Source organism: Diabrotica virgifera, chromosome 1 (assembly GCF_917563875.1).
Source record: "Diabrotica virgifera virgifera chromosome 1, PGI_DIABVI_V3a".
NCBI classification, from domain to species: domain Eukaryota; kingdom Metazoa; phylum Arthropoda; class Insecta; order Coleoptera; family Chrysomelidae; genus Diabrotica; species Diabrotica virgifera.
Window position 1 is genome coordinate 136574406 of NC_065443.1, and position 16229 is coordinate 136590634.

General features: G+C 32.5%; 1 protein-coding gene across 4 annotated transcripts in view; it reads right to left on the reverse strand.

The window, feature by feature from the left end:
• The window catches only part of LOC114349435 (homeotic protein spalt-major-like), a 499984-nt gene that overhangs the window by 450500 nt on the left and 33255 nt on the right, over positions 1-16229 (reverse strand). The gene's annotated exons all lie outside the window — the stretch shown is intronic.

Genomic DNA, 16229 nt, shown 5'->3' on the forward strand with positions numbered 1-16229 from the left:
TCTAGGCGCCAGAGGGGTCACCGCGTCCTTTTCAATTCTGATGGACAAACTCAACGGTTTCTTATGGATTTTTGTCTGCTGATTACGAATTTCGATCCGAGTGGTCAAAAAATTGTTATGAACAATTTAATTGTTTATAAGGCTCTGGCTCATAAACTAAAAGAGATAAAAAAAAATGTTTCAAATAAAATTTGTTATTTGATAAAAAACGAAGAAAAAAACTAAACTTTACTAAAATTAAATCCTCCAACAATTGGAACTCAAGATATTGTAAAATGAGTGCACAATGCAAATTGCAAATTGCAAAATAAGTATTTTTCGAAGCTTTATCGATCGTAACTCGGCTTCTACGAATTCAAATGAGCCCTAGAAGATCTCATTTTAAATCATAATTAATAGGCTTCCAAACAAAGTTTGTTAAATTACTTTTTCTTATTTGTTTTAAAGTTATACCCGTTTGAAGTTATAATTTTCTTTAAAAAATTGTACAATAATTTGTTTATAAGGGTTTCAAACAAATTAGAGCTATAAACAATTATACTTTAATTAACAATAATGATAGACGAACTCAAAAGGAACAATTTTAGCTTCTGAAAATATTCGTAAGTGTATTTTTGGCCAAGATATCGATATTTTAATGGCGCGCTATGAGGAGCAAGATCGGCTCACAGGTAAGTAAGTGACGAAATTCGTAGCCAGAAGTATAAAAAACATTGATTTGATCTATTTTAAGGTCTATAAACTAGGGAAAATCCCCCAAAACCTCCCAAAATCAGTTTTTTTTATTTTTGAAGGCAGTGAACCTTACGAAAAAATCTGAAAAAAAATTAAAAACATAGTGTTTGATACAGTATACAAAATAGAAAAAAAAAATAGACTTCTAGCCACCTCAAAAACAAAGTTGTACGCTGTTTTCAAAAAAAAAATAAAATTTTTAATTTTTTTGAGGTTATGTACACTCAACCTACGGGTCTATAAAAAATAGACACGTTTTGTAAAAGCCTCAACTATACCTACGAATATTTTGAAATTTTAAAATTGATTTCATCCCACCTAAAAAAAATAAAAACGAAAAATGAAGTTTTTGACGGTGGGGAAAGGCGGTAGGGGGTGGTGGGATTTAATCACAGGGAACTTAAAAAAATTAAATTCTGGGAGTAAGGGAGGGTACTCTTTAATTTAGGTATTTATCCCGTCCATAAGTAAAAAGTTTGATGCTCCACTAAAAAGTGACGGCACAGTGTTCATACGTTTTCTTTTAGGTTCTACTATTTAAGTTATAGGGTTTTATCATGCCTAAAATGATTAGCAAATTCCACCTATACCGGCTCCTAATCTAATATGAAATAGTTTATTCCCATGTTTATTAATGTTACCATTAGAACATACTTGATTTATAAGTATTCTAGATATCCGATAAAAAATAAACTTTGACAAAATATACACCAATAAAAAAAAAACAAAGAGTTGATATGTTAAAAACATATTTATATCTCTTTCGATGTTCCCGTGAAAGATATTCATAAACTTGTATGATCCTATAAAAACATAAATTCTGCCAAGTATAATAAAAGACCACCTAATAGACGTACAGTTCAACATTAAGCGGACCTGTCATATCAGAAATACTTTTTACTCTCTCACAGTATAGTCCATAGTGTGAGGTCGCTACCGTATGAAAAATTTTTTGTTTCCGTTTTTTTCCGGATTGTTTAATATGTTCGTTAAACAACGGATTTATTGCCTAATGTATTAGGCCTGGATCCCGCGTACCAAAAAAAAGTTTATTAATAGCAAGCTGAAAATTTGTTAATAGCTTAACGGTGTCTAGTGAGACAAACTTTGATGTACGGGAACACTGAAACAGAGGAAGTTTTAATTGTGGAACAATTTTAAAATTTCTAACGTCAGATTACGAAAACGTCCCATGTATTTTGTCGGACAGAACTTCCAATTGATTTCTTACCCTTTCATTAAACTCTCATGCCAAAATCAGACTGCTATTTATCACCTGTAATAATTCCTGCCATTTGACATGTTCTACGTATCAGACTTAAAATGCCCAGTTGGTGATAAATACCAGTCTGATTTTGGCATGAGAGTTTAATGAAAGGGTAACAAATCAATTGGAAGTTCTGTCCGACAAAATACATGGGACGTTGTCGTAGTCTGACGTTCCAATTTTTTAACCTGTTCCACAATTAAAACTTCCCCTGTTCCGGTGTTCCCATACATCAAAGTTTGTCTGACGAGACACCGTTAAGCTATTAAGGTAGATTCTAGTACCTACACTTTAGAAGACCAAAAATAAGCATTTTTTCAAGATTTTTTTAAATCAATTATTGTTCTGAAGCTATTTCCTTGTGGCATTTTTATAATCATTATTTTCAATGGGAAATAAGCCACAATTTTTTTTATAAAAATAAGATTTTTTTCTCAGAACCTTTATTAAAAATGAACATAAAACGATTTACATATTAATATCTAACTCTTAGAGAATACAAAAAATATATCTTTTTTCATTTATGCACGTAGGTACACTAATATTGTAGAGGGCACCAAAGTCAAGGCCTCGAAAAAAAGTAGTTCCGATGGCGGACAGTTAATCTCAGGATTGGGATCTCTGAAACAAAAAAATCGTACGGCATTTGAAAAAGGAAGGTTTCTTACTTGACAATTTACCACCGTTTGTAAAAAATTCGACAAGAAAAGATTTTACGGAAATTTGAAAAATTTTTGTGAAAAAAACGCCCGTTTTTCTTCAGTTTTTCATGGTTAAAAAATATTTATTTTTTATTTTTTGGTCAAATTGTGGTAAATTGTCACGGTAGAAACCTTCCTTTTTCAAATGCTGTACGATTTTTTGTGTCAGATAGCCCAATCCTGAGATTAACTCTCCGTCATCATTTTTCGAGTCCTCGACTTTTGCGCCCTGTACAATATTAGTGTATGTACATAAATGACAAAAGATATCTTTTTTGTACTCTCTAAGAGTTAGATATAAATATGTAAAAAGTTCTATGTTCATTTTTAATAAAGGTTCTGAGAAAAAAATTCTTGAAAAAAATGATTATTTTTGGTCTTCTAAAGTGTACTATGTATTAGTACCTTTATTAACCAATTTTCAGCTTATTAATCAACTTTTTTTTGGTACGCGGGATCCAGGCCTAAATATTACCGGTTATTTTTCTCAAATATTCAATTTTATTTATTTTCCACAAGTTATTGATGATGCACTATAAACAATTCTTTGTCTCGTTATATTTGTAATTATTAGGCTTAAAGCGCGGAGTTTGATCTTGAAACTCATTTATAAAAACACTAAACAGATAAGAGTGGGAGAAAGTGTGAAGTTAGAATTCGTAAAGTAAGAGGTTTTTTGGACAATTTTAAACAAAATCAAACAACAAATCGAGTGGACGCGCGTAATTAACAATTAAAGAACAACGGTCTAAATTGAAATAAACCCCTATTGCACATCAGAATCTTGAAATTGTTCAAATTAGGCTCTTGGCAGCCTCAATAATAATAATTTACATATGAGTTTTCATGGCTGGAAAATGCGTACCTATTTTCGCATTATTCAAATTTTAAATCTCTTATAACTCAAATACAATTTGAGAAAAATGACAAGTAGCACAGAAAATGACAATAAATATCGTTCCCATACCACCAGATTGACAACAGGTGGAATACTTTCTTTGGTTACAACCTTCCGAGATTTTCAAAAATTATAAATCATACAGGATGCCGAGGAAATTAAGATGAGAGAATTTTAAATAATTCACAACCCATCTGCTCAGCGTGGTAAAAGTTCCAACAAGAAAGATTCCTTAGTACTCAACAAAAGAGTAAATGAATTAAAATGTATAAACATTTTCAATTTCTTTGTAACACGAAGATGCAGCAGCTGGAAAATACTCTGGTTAAATCGGAGAGTGCAGGAAGAGTCTATACATCTTAATAAGGAAGGAATCCTTCTTGTTGGAACTTTTACCACGCTGAGTAGATGGGTTGTGAATTATTTAAAATTCCCTCATCTTAATTTCCTCGGCATCCTGTATGATTTATAATTTTTGAAAACCTCGGGAGGTTGTAACCAAAGAAAGTATTCCACCTATTGTCAATCTGGTGGTATGGGAACGATATTTTATTGTCGTTTTCTGTGCTACTTCGATTGATAACTTACTTTTTTTTTCGGTAGATGGCTCTAGTACATCCGTGACATTTCGTTCTTTGCAATTCGGAAAGGCCCAAAGTATGATGCCTGGGGAAATCGGAGAGAAAAGGATATGGGACTACTGATGAGGAGGAAAAAACCTCCGAAACCGGTATAGACTCTTCCTGTACTCTCCGATTTAACCAGAGTATTATGCAGCTGCTGCATTTTTGTGTTGCAAAGAAATTGAAAATGTTTATTCATTTTAGTTAAATTTTTATTTAGAATGACACAAAAAACCTAAAAAATATTTTCCGGAGCAAAAAGGGATCTTTTGAATTTATTTAAAAAATGATTAAACAATGTCTACCCAAAAATTTCGCCCGGAACCCTTTTGATTTGTTTAAAGGAGACATTTTTAACAGGAATACGCAAAGAAACAGAATCAGAAATTTTTTAATACGGGATCGGCCTCACTACATGGACTATAAGCGGACCTGTCATATCAGAGATACTTTTTACTCTCTCACAGTAAAACTTGCGTCCAAATAGAAGGTGGGCGAGAAAACAAAAACCTGTTTAATCACACGGAATCATTAATGGACAAATAAATATCTTCTCGTTTATTGGATAAAACATTGTCGGGGTTTTGACAGCCTGTTCGAATTTCAACGAGTATATTGGGTATTAAATATGTATACAAGGTTTTGATATAAATTTTAGTCTATAAAAGAAAAAAACACAAATTAAATTTAATGGTACGATGATAGTATTTGACGAAGGAAAACACCTTTAAGGAGTGTTTATACGGTGCGTATTTCTGTGCGTTCTTGCATTTAGCCCATGTCATTTAAGCGCATGCCTAATTCAATCCAATCTTCAAAAGCAGCTTGTACTATAGTTCTTCTTTTAAGCGTACCCCACAAATGCTCTATATAGGGTTAAGGTCAGGTGAGCAAGTAGACCACTCGAGAAGAGTAATATCCTATATTTCAAAGAAGTCTGTAGGCACTCTGCTGGCTGGTATGGTTCACGTTACACCTCTACAGAGCCTAACTACAGTTTATGTCTGCGAGCTATTCATTTGGTTGGATTGAAATTAAAGACATTTTTTACACCTCCGTTGTTTATACCTGTTAACAGATTTGACAGCTTCCGTATTTGCATATCTTCCTCGCCCTCTAAGTGCACTAATTCGTCTGTCATCTGGTTTTACCCAATTCCTGATTTTGTCAGAAAATATCCAAATAGCCATAAACCAATTTCCACTGTTCCAGTTTTGAAGTTGAAGACACGAATTTGGGCGATCAATATTGTGCTTCCTGGAACCTTGGGAAACCGTAACTTCCTCTGCTGTATAGACCGTGCACCAGACCCTATAACACTTTCAGCTGTAGCTTTCAAAAGCTGCCTTTGGAGCTACGGGACTTTCTCTTGGTCTATTAACCGTTCCTAATTCCAGATACGTGATACGCAGCATAGGGTTTTGACACCATGCCCTGTTTTACAACTACCACAAGATATTCCTGGCTCCACAAGACCAATCATATTTCCCCTTTGCACGTTTGCTAATACCACATGAGAAATATTCTTAATCATTCTGATGGCTTTATTTAGCAAACCTTCTTCCAAAGACAAAGAAAATGTAATGACATGATAATGAGGTTTTATAATTAAATTTCTATCTTAAACAGAAAACAATCTGACGACAGGAGAAATTAATTTTCTTAGATCATAACCAAAATCTAAACTAGAAAGACTTGGACGACGAAACTTAGACTTAGAAACGACGAAATCATATATAAAAATGCTCAGAAGAGAAAGACAGGTTATTAATGATATACGCCAGGAACAGCTTGCATGGTACCAAACAAATACCAAAATATACAACGTATGGTATACAACGTATACCAAAACAAATAATAAACATAAAAAATGAAGAAATAAAAGGGGACCAACAAGACCAAGGGCGCCCCCAGGGAGGGGCCAGGTGGGGCCATCGCCCCCCCTGAGAATTTGGCGAAAGCGTGTAAAAAATATTTAGCTCTCTCTTACTTTATATTATAAAATAAATTCCATATTAGTCATAATCGCTCACGAGATATGCCAGTTTAAATGTATTTTTTCTCAATCCCTTATCCCTTCTGACTGAGACGCATATGTTTGGATGAAACCGCATCGTTTTCGGTGCGCATGCCGCATGCACTGATGATGTCCGGTCTAGGCTTACCAAGTTAAGAAATGAAATAGGTGGGCTGAACGGCCGATCTGATACGTCTAGTAGTACGGTAGTGCTCACAATTTATATACTGTTATTCATAGAACTTATATTAACGTGTTAAAAGTGTTTTTTGTGCAACGTGTAAGTATTATATAATATACTTTATTTCTCACTTGACCTTAAATATAAAATAGGCTTATTTTTACGAGGTAGTTATCTATTGTGTGTAAAGGTAAAAAATACTTTTTTATGAATTAAAATAACATCATTTGCGTTTATGAAGTACAATTACAATATTTATTTCAAAAATTGTGCTTGAAGTAATAACATTTTTTATAAGTACCCTTCCTACTTTAAGAAAATAAGTTATTCCTGTATCGCAGTTGAGATATTCAACTGTGCAAGGTAGGTATTTTAATCTACAAATTTTAATTAACTTAGATGAATTTTTTACTTCTCTAAAAGGTTTTAAAAATATTTTTCAATGCAACTAAATTATCCATTTGGTCTTATTCTGTCCATTTATCGGCCTACTCCCCGGTTAAATGCGTTAATTTATTTGACACCTAACACTTAGCTGATTGAATGCATCAATTTAATTAGCCTACTGTATTTGTAGAAAAATGGACATAAGGAAGTTCTTTAACAAGCCAAACAAACGGCTGAAAATTGATGATGGATCTGACATACCGAACAGTACCGAAAACAGTAGTATAGTATGCAGTCAAAATGATTTAGCTGTAGCAGGGCCATCTAGCTTGGAGTCAGCTGTATCCGCCTCTCAAAGAGAAACTAACGTTGTAACGGCCACCGCATCGGATAATTTTGCGATTGTTGAAGACAGTTTAAATTTGGATGTTGGGAACTACCTTGATACTAATAAAATTTGTAGCTTGAACGATCGCTTGAAATTTACTTTGTTAACAAACCCATGGAAGCCAGATAAATGTTACAATTTGAAGTATGATATTGACGATGGCAAACGACCATTTATCCATGAATGGTTAAATACGTACCCCTGGTTAGCTTATTCAAAAGAAGTTAAAGGTGGGCTATGCAAGTTGTGTGTACTGTTTTAGCTGTGCAAGTTGGTGTAACTAACTATAATTTTATTACGTTATATTCTTATCCATGTGTTTCAGTTCTTCTAAAACTTACATTACAATATAACAACCTCGATACTTTTTTACAGCACTCTCAAACGTGTGAAGACCTGGATAAGGAATACGATGTCGAACAATCGTCTAAGTGGGCTATGCCTGTTATCTGTACACAGAAGAGAAATAAAAGAAAATAAAGAAAAGTTCATGCAGAAAGTAATTGATTTATTTGCGATGGACACCAGAAGAATTCAATTATTATTTAAGTAACATTTTACTGACACTAACCGTGTTGCGTTTTAAACAGCAAAACAATTTTTCTTGTATTTTTTTTTCAATACCCTTTGCCCCCCCTGAGGAAATATCCTGTGGGCGCCCTTGAACAAGACAGGCTTTTGTAATAAAATGACAAATGATGGGAGACCACATTTGCTATGAAGCAGCGCTGTACCTATAAATATCAAAAGTGTATAAAATACCGACGAAAAATTTTAGGTCACCTTTTGCAAAAAAAAATTATGAAATCTTAAAATAGAAATCAATATACACACGGTGTAACAAAGTACAGGTCACAGATTTAATCACATATTCTGGGACCAAAAATAGTTCGATTGAACCTAACTTACTTTAGTACAAATGTGCACATAAAAAAAGTTACAGCCCTTTGAAGTTACAAAATGAAAATCGTTTTTTTTTCAATATATCGAAAACTATTGGAGATTTTTTAGTGAAGATGAACATGTGGCATTCTTATGGTAGTAGTATATTAGGAAAAAATTATAGTGAAATTTAGACACCCTATAAAAATTTTATTGGGGTTTTGTTCCTTTAAACCCTCCCAAACTTTTGTGTACGTTCCAGTTTAATTATTATTGTACTACCATTAGTTAAATACAATGTTTTAAAAAATTTTTTGCCTCCTAGTACTTTTTCGAAAAGTCAGTTTTTATCGAGATATTTTGCATATTTGTCAAATCCACCACATATTTGTATATGGCTAAGTACGATTATGGAGACTTGATAATAATCTGAAAATTTATTTATGATTTACATTTTTAGGTATATTTTGAACCATATTAAAAAAGAAGCCACATCTCGATAAAAGGTGCATTATCGAAAAAATACAAAGAAGCAAAAAAGTTTTAAAAACACTGTGTTTAACTAATGGTATAGCAGTCATAATTAAATTGGAACGTAGACAACCATTTGGGGGGTTTAAAGGAACACAACCCCCATAAAATCTATATGTAAACATATTAGAAAAGAAGCCGCAACTCGATAAAAACTACCTTGTCGAAAAAATACTAAGAGACAAAAAAGTTTTAAAAATATTAAATTTAACTAATGGTATCACAATAATAATTTATTTGGAACGTACACAAAAGTTTGGGGGGGGGGGGTGGGTTTAAGGGAACAAAACCCTCATAAAATTTTTATAGGGTGCACAAATTTCACTATAATTTTTCTTTCAGATATTCCTGCCATATAAATGCCACATATCCATTTTCAATAAAAAATCTCTAATAGTTGTCGATATATTCGAAAAAATCGATTTTTCATTTTGTAACTTCAAAGGGCTGTAACTTTTTTTATGTGCCTATTCGTACTAAGGTAAGTTAGGTTCATTCGAACTATTTTTGGTCCCAGAATAGGTGATTTAATTTATGACCTGTATTTTTGTTACACCCTGTATAAGTAGGTACATACATATACATAAATAAAGACTACATACATACCCTACATACATATACATAAATAAAGACTTTTATTTTATAGCAGGTATTGCTTACTGATTATAATGAATATTTCAAATTAAACCTATCACCACAAAAATTCAACCGACTCTTTAACAAATTTTGTCTTTATATAATTCTAAAAATAAATTAGATAAATCTTGTTTCTAAAAGGTGACTAAGGCTATGAGAGATTTATCGGCGCGTTCTGTATAAGTTTGTTTCTTTCTTTGAAGAAGTGCTATATGTCATGTTGAAAAGAGTAAAAACCCATCTTGTATAGGATTTGAAGTAGTTTAAAATAATTAGAACTTGAAAAAGATCGATCCGTGGATAAACGGCAGGTTTTATGAACACACAAACGTCGGAAAAAAATAAAAGGAAAAGGTAAATGAAGTTGGAACATCAAAATAAAAGATTCCTAATATTTTTGATTCTCTATTATATTTTGTCTTGCGCTAAAATGGAAAGGAGGTTAGATACCTGTATTACCTGTGTGGCGGATTCGACCGTTACTTGATGAAAGTTCATTTTATCTCACAATTAAACACTGAAAACTTTTGTTAAAACTGATAACAATTTATTATCATTGCAACGGTCCCTACTTGAGATATTCCACCCTACATACAGACTTTGGTCATCCGAATGAGTTTCTTTGGTATTGAGAACTCCGTCATGGGATTCCATACTTGGCTTCTTTCTGATATAATCTAAAAACGTGGGAGAACAGTTTTAACTGAAATATAATAATTAGAGATCGAAAGAAGCAGTTGATAATAATATACCTGATTTATTAGAACACATAAAACAAAGACACACTTTGAATTATTTTTATTATCTCAAATAATTCGACGGTTCCAAAATGTTGCGATAGATAGATAGCGCCAGTTGGACATTTAGCCAATAGTTTATTTTCTGTAGCATTATAGTCCAGGGCGGATCTGTTTTGAGATGGACGTTGAGAGGTGACTCAAATTTTTTTGCAGAAATTGCTTGAAAATAACTCAAATAATAATATTTGAGTTATCCTCCCACTCAAAATGGTCCGGAACATTGTTTAAATAATCAAAATGTCAAAACATAAAGGAAAATTTCGATTTTTTTATTGGTTTTTTGATTATAACTTTAAAACTATTCATTTCTGAGAAAAATTGCACTGACATAAAAGTTGCGTAATTAAATTTGCTACACTATAGAATTGGCTAAAAATTTAAAAAATAGTCACCCTTGTGGCAAAATAGCAATAATTGCGAAAAAAACATACAAAAACAAGTATTCGCATTTTACGTTTTTCAACCATTTAAACTAGATTTAGGACCTTCATATTTTACCCAGAAAAACATTATGATATAGTAAAACAACACTGTAAATTTCATTAAGATCGGTTTAACAGATTTTGCAAAATAAACTTTGCAATCCGGCTTTCGCAAAAAAATTCATTTTTTTAAAATGTTGCAGGACTGAAAATAAAGCAGATAGTAAGTTGAATTTTTTTTTGCTTATAGAAGTGTACTGTACCTTTCATTTGCAATTTTCAAAATTAAAATCGATTGATTACCACGGCGTCAGGAAATTTTTTAAATAAACATTAATTTTTGGTGCTACGCGCAGGACAGCGGTGTTCGATTCACACAAGTTGATTTCCACCAAAATTTCTTCTAATCTTTATCTAATATATTATTTTCTTACTCTATATTTTGTTGTATTTTAATATTTTAATTCCACAAAAATCAAACTAATTTTATTATCGTTTGTGAAATATTGTTTAAACAATTGCATATGTTTAAAAATAATAAACTTCTATTCTCTAAGTTAAAATATATGAACAAAGAAAGTTTCTGCTAAAAAAAGTGTTATTTCAAAAGATAGACTATGTGTTTTTATTTTGCAATACACAAATTTATTTATTTATATCGAAATGTAATAAAAATTAAAATGTATCAATCATTATCAAAGGTCACTGGAATGCCCAATCAGAGCAAACTATCCGCTGTCCTGCGCGTAGCACCAATAATTAATGTTTATTTAAAAAGATTCCTGACGCCGTGGTAGTTAATCGATTTTAATTTTGCAAATTGCAAATGAAAGTTACAGTACACCTCTATAAGCAAAAAAAATTTCAACTTGCTATCTGCTTTATTTTCAGTCCTGTAACATTTTGAAAAAATGAATTTTTTTTGCGACAGCTGGATTGCAAAATTTATTTTGCAAAATTTACCGATCTTAATTAAATTTACAGTATTGTTTTACTGTATCATAGAGTTTTTCTGGGCAAAATATGAAGGTCCTAAGTGTAGCGTAAATGGTTGAAAAACGTAAAATGCGAATACTTGTTTTTGTATGTTTTTTTCGCCATTATTGCTGTTTTGCAACAAGGGTGACTATTTTTCAAACTTTTAACCAATTCTATATTATAGGAAATTTAATTATGCAACTTTTATGTCAGTACAACTTTTCTCAGAAATGAATACTTTTAAAGTTATAATCAAAGAACGAAGACAAAAATCGAATTCTTTCTTCATTTTTTGACATTTTAATTATTTAAACAATGTTCCGGACCTTTTTGAGAGGGAGGATAACTCAAATATTATTATTTGAGTTATTTCCAAGCAACTTCTGCAAAAAAATTTGAGTCACCTCTCAACGTCCAAATGTACTAATATTTTTACAGATGCGCCCTGGTCTATTATTTTCATTAAAATATACTACCTACAATATAAATATATGTAGTAACTTACTTTACTCTAAGTTAATATTTTCTCTACTATTTAATTCCTTTGAATTCCGATAGAAAATAAGATAAATGTAAAAGAAAAGCATCTCCTTTTTGCTTGCTGAAGTACTCGTCAAAGTCGTCAACGTCTTTACGAAGAATCACCCGGCGCGCATAAGGTTATGTACGAAAATACCGAACATACAAAAGATGAAGAAGAATGCTGAGTTGACAGCTATGCGTGTAGCGTACATCAAATCATAACCGCTTATACTTCCACTGTAAGAAAAACTGGCCAGCTTTTTTAATTGATGATGGACGATCGGCCTTACACAAAGGACCATAATTTGTTGTCAATTTCTGGATATGCTGACGTCTGTAATTGTAATGCGGCCGTTTTGATCTAGCTCACTCAATTTTTTATCGGATTCGCGAATACTCATTTCGGTTTTTTGTCGAACTTGATCATTTCGATCGATTGGTGGTCTTCCAAAAATGATTGATGGCTTTGCAAATTTATTCATGTTCCCTCAAGCAAATGTACCAATTTCAATTCTTTTATATCTAGAGAAGTTAACTGCCAATTGTAAAATGACAACAATATCTGCTAAATTGACTTTTAATCACTATATTTTCTGTGGGAATAAACCGTATAAAATGTATCCAGGGGTGGCCAAATTGTGGCTCGTGAGCCACATGTGGCTCTTTGAAGGGTTATTTGTGGCTCTCAATAAATGTACCTGAATTACTTTTAATTTTTCTATTTCAAAATGTCTTAAATTACTGACAATAAATATAAAAGACTGCATGAGTGTAACATCGGGACTTAGACAAGAAGACCCCTTATCACTGTTGCTATTCAATTTGGCTTTAGAATACAGTGGCGTGCGGTGACTTTTTCGAAAGTGGAAGCGATTCAATAAGGATATAAAAATATTTTCTTAAGGGTCGAGGGTCGAGCAACTTTCCACCTGATAACACTCTGATGCGCATGGGCTCTCTATCAGCAAAGTACTTAATTATGTGAGACGTCCTGCGTACAAGGACTCACACACTAAATCCGTGACGCGTGAATGCGTGAGGCACTCTATTCCCGCTATTTCTAGTGACTAGTGACCTATCATTGATCTGTATTGCTAGCTCGGCCTTGAGTCCTCGCGCCGGGCTTGGTTTTCTAAAGAAGAATCCTATTTAAAAAAAATATACTCCGAGGCATTTTCCACAACACACAACTTTCACTAAAATGACACTTATTTATACTCGAGGTCTATTTTCCTATCAACTTCTGATAATTGTTGAATGCAAATGCAGTCTTTTTCAATGGATAATAGGGCTAACTTTCAAAGTCTGTCTTCGCTTGTTGAATTTCTTTTAAACTCTTAATTTGAAACTTTTAATGCATCTTAATACTGCAAAACTTCGTTCAACTGATGCACTTGTGGTTGGGATAGTTAGATAGTTAGAATTCACACAACTTGACCACTTCACACAGCGACTTGTTAAACCAGTAGTTATAAAGAAATCCCAGATTTCTGGGTATTTCTTTATCATTCATGTCAGTTGTTTCATAAATGATACTTAACTGAGAATGCAAAGCTGGGATATCAAAAAATTTTCATTATTTAATCGTAATGACATAAATTCCTCTGTGGGAAATTTTGATGAATTATAATTAGAAATATTAAGATTATATATAATTCTACAAATTTTAAATCGTTAAAATTTTGAAAGCTAGAATTCATTTGTTGTAGAATATTATCAAAAGGTCTCTTTGTTTCCTCTGTTTTATCTGTCTCCGAAATTATCAATCTTCATTATTTTTCTTCCATGTTCAAACCCGATATGTTCAGTTTTATCCCAAATATTTTTAAACTGCTCTCGTTTTTTTAATTATCGTATTAATAAAGTCATCAATTTGTCTTATACAAAATGCAATACCATTTGATTTCTGTAAAATGTCAAATAAAAGATCAGTAAAAGGAAAAATCTCTGCAAAAAATTTAAATGGAAATGTAATACCTAAGCACCCCTTAGCAGCAGTAACAGTCGGAGCATCTCACTTTCGGAAAGGCGATAAGACGAAGGCCACAAAGTCCTGGAGGTTTCCACGGTAGGCACGATTTAGGCAGTCTGAAACACAATGGCTTATGGTCTGTCTAGGTGATCCGCAATCGCACTTTGGACTTTCCGCACTACCCCATTTGAATAGAGAATCAGCACATTTACCATGTCCGGTACGTATGCGATTAAACCTTGCCCAGGTGGACCGGGGCAAATGTGATCCGATGAAACCCTGAGTTGGGGTGGATATCTGAATATACTCTGCAGCTATTGTCGGCATTCATCCTGTGGACCATTGCCTCTGTATATCATAGGAATCACCAATTTCTCAAGGGTGCGTGCCCCAGGGTACGTTTTCATATTGTTATTGGTGTTAAGATATCTCCATGATCAAAATTTAGTCCATCAGGTATTATATAATTTTTTATTTTTCATGGCATGGAGAGGTTCATGTATTATACCTATTGCCTGTACAGTGACAATTAAAAAAAACTGAAATTTTAATAGGGCTTTTGTCATTTTAAAACATTTAAACGTTAAGAATTAATTTTTATACCAAAATGTAATCCAAACTAAACTTTTTTATTGAGTATTCACGAAAAACCATCAAGTTATCCTCTTAAATTGAAAGATCTAATTGCTACTCAGTCAAACTGATTGACTGATCGTATAATATCATTACCATAAGTTTCGGTCCTTTTTTGTGAACACCAGTAGCAGTAGCCGATGTTTAGAAGATTTCGCTTTACTTACAAAGTGGAACGGTTTTTTGGCCTTGCCGTCGGCATACCAATCGATTTGTTACGTAAGAAACCACTCTGATGAATTGTAGAAAACTGGTCAATTTTTAATGGTCTAATCGTTCATAGCGGAGGAGTATCTAGCGGGTCCGTAAAAAATTTCCCCGGTTTGTTTTTTGATTTGATTCTACAAACAGGTAGAACGCAATTTTTTGAATCGTTAAAATTTTATGATCGAAGTTTCAGTCATAATAGGATAAGATATAGGTACCTATCGTGTTTAATAAGGTTCTGAAATTGTTTTATTGTGGCATGTCTAAGTTAAATATTGTGTTTATATGGAATGAGCCATCGTTGATTGTAATATCGATTACAATTTTCCTGAAACAATTTAATGTTTTGATTTCAACTCCGGAAATCGTTTTCAAAACAAGATTATTATATACATTGTGCAGAAAAAATGTATACCCGCCAAGGTGTTTAGGACATTATATCTTCAAGACATAACCTCTTAGGCATATGTTGCTGTCAGTCACCTGTAAACTTGTCATTGACATATATTACTGGACTGTCGGTTACTTGGGCATACATTACTGTTTTATATAATCGTGGTGTGTCTTATTTAGAAACGTATTTTGAATGTATTTGGGCTCTTAAACTGCCTAATTTTTATTTCCTTTTGCTCTTCTGGTATTGACCCCAGTTCCCTTTCCATTTTTATCAAATACTACACCCAGATTTTCAGTGAATTGTCCACCCTTTTAAAACTAGAAAACTATAAATTTTATTAATTTCAAACATCACACTAAAATTTTCTTCTGTTTCTCCTATGGTCACATATTTAGTTTGGTCTTTATTCTTCAGTAATTTTCTTCACAACTCTTCTTAATTCTTTCTGGTTTATGTTGCATTTTCGGATTACAGTTTTTAACACTAAGTTGAATAATGTAGTGAAATAAGGATATCCCTGTCGCAAGCCTTTTGTAACCGTGATCTGAAATGTGACCATGTCAAGCAATTTCACAGGTAAAGTTATTTAGTGTTATGAGTCCAATAAATTTTTTTGCTACACCTTAATCTTTCATTGCTAGATACATTTTGACTCTATCGACTGACATCATATGTTTGTTTAAAATCAACAAACAAAACGCACGGAGGAATGTTATTAGTTTTCTATAATACTGACATAACTAAAAAATACTACTACAACTAATTTTAAACACAACCTCAACTTCTTTACAAAACTGACACAACTCAAAATAATGTATTATTCTTCTGAAAGTATTGTATTATCTTGTTAGTATTATACAGAGAGTATCTTATGCTCTTATTTTGTTTTTGAGATATGACAATATTCTGCAAAATTTTTCGAATACCTAACAATAACGACACTTTTGTCATCTGACTGTCATAGGCATAAACTAACTTTATTACACAAAAAATATAGAACACTTGAAATCTGTTCAATAACATAGGTAGTCCATTTTTTTAGTTTTTTTTTT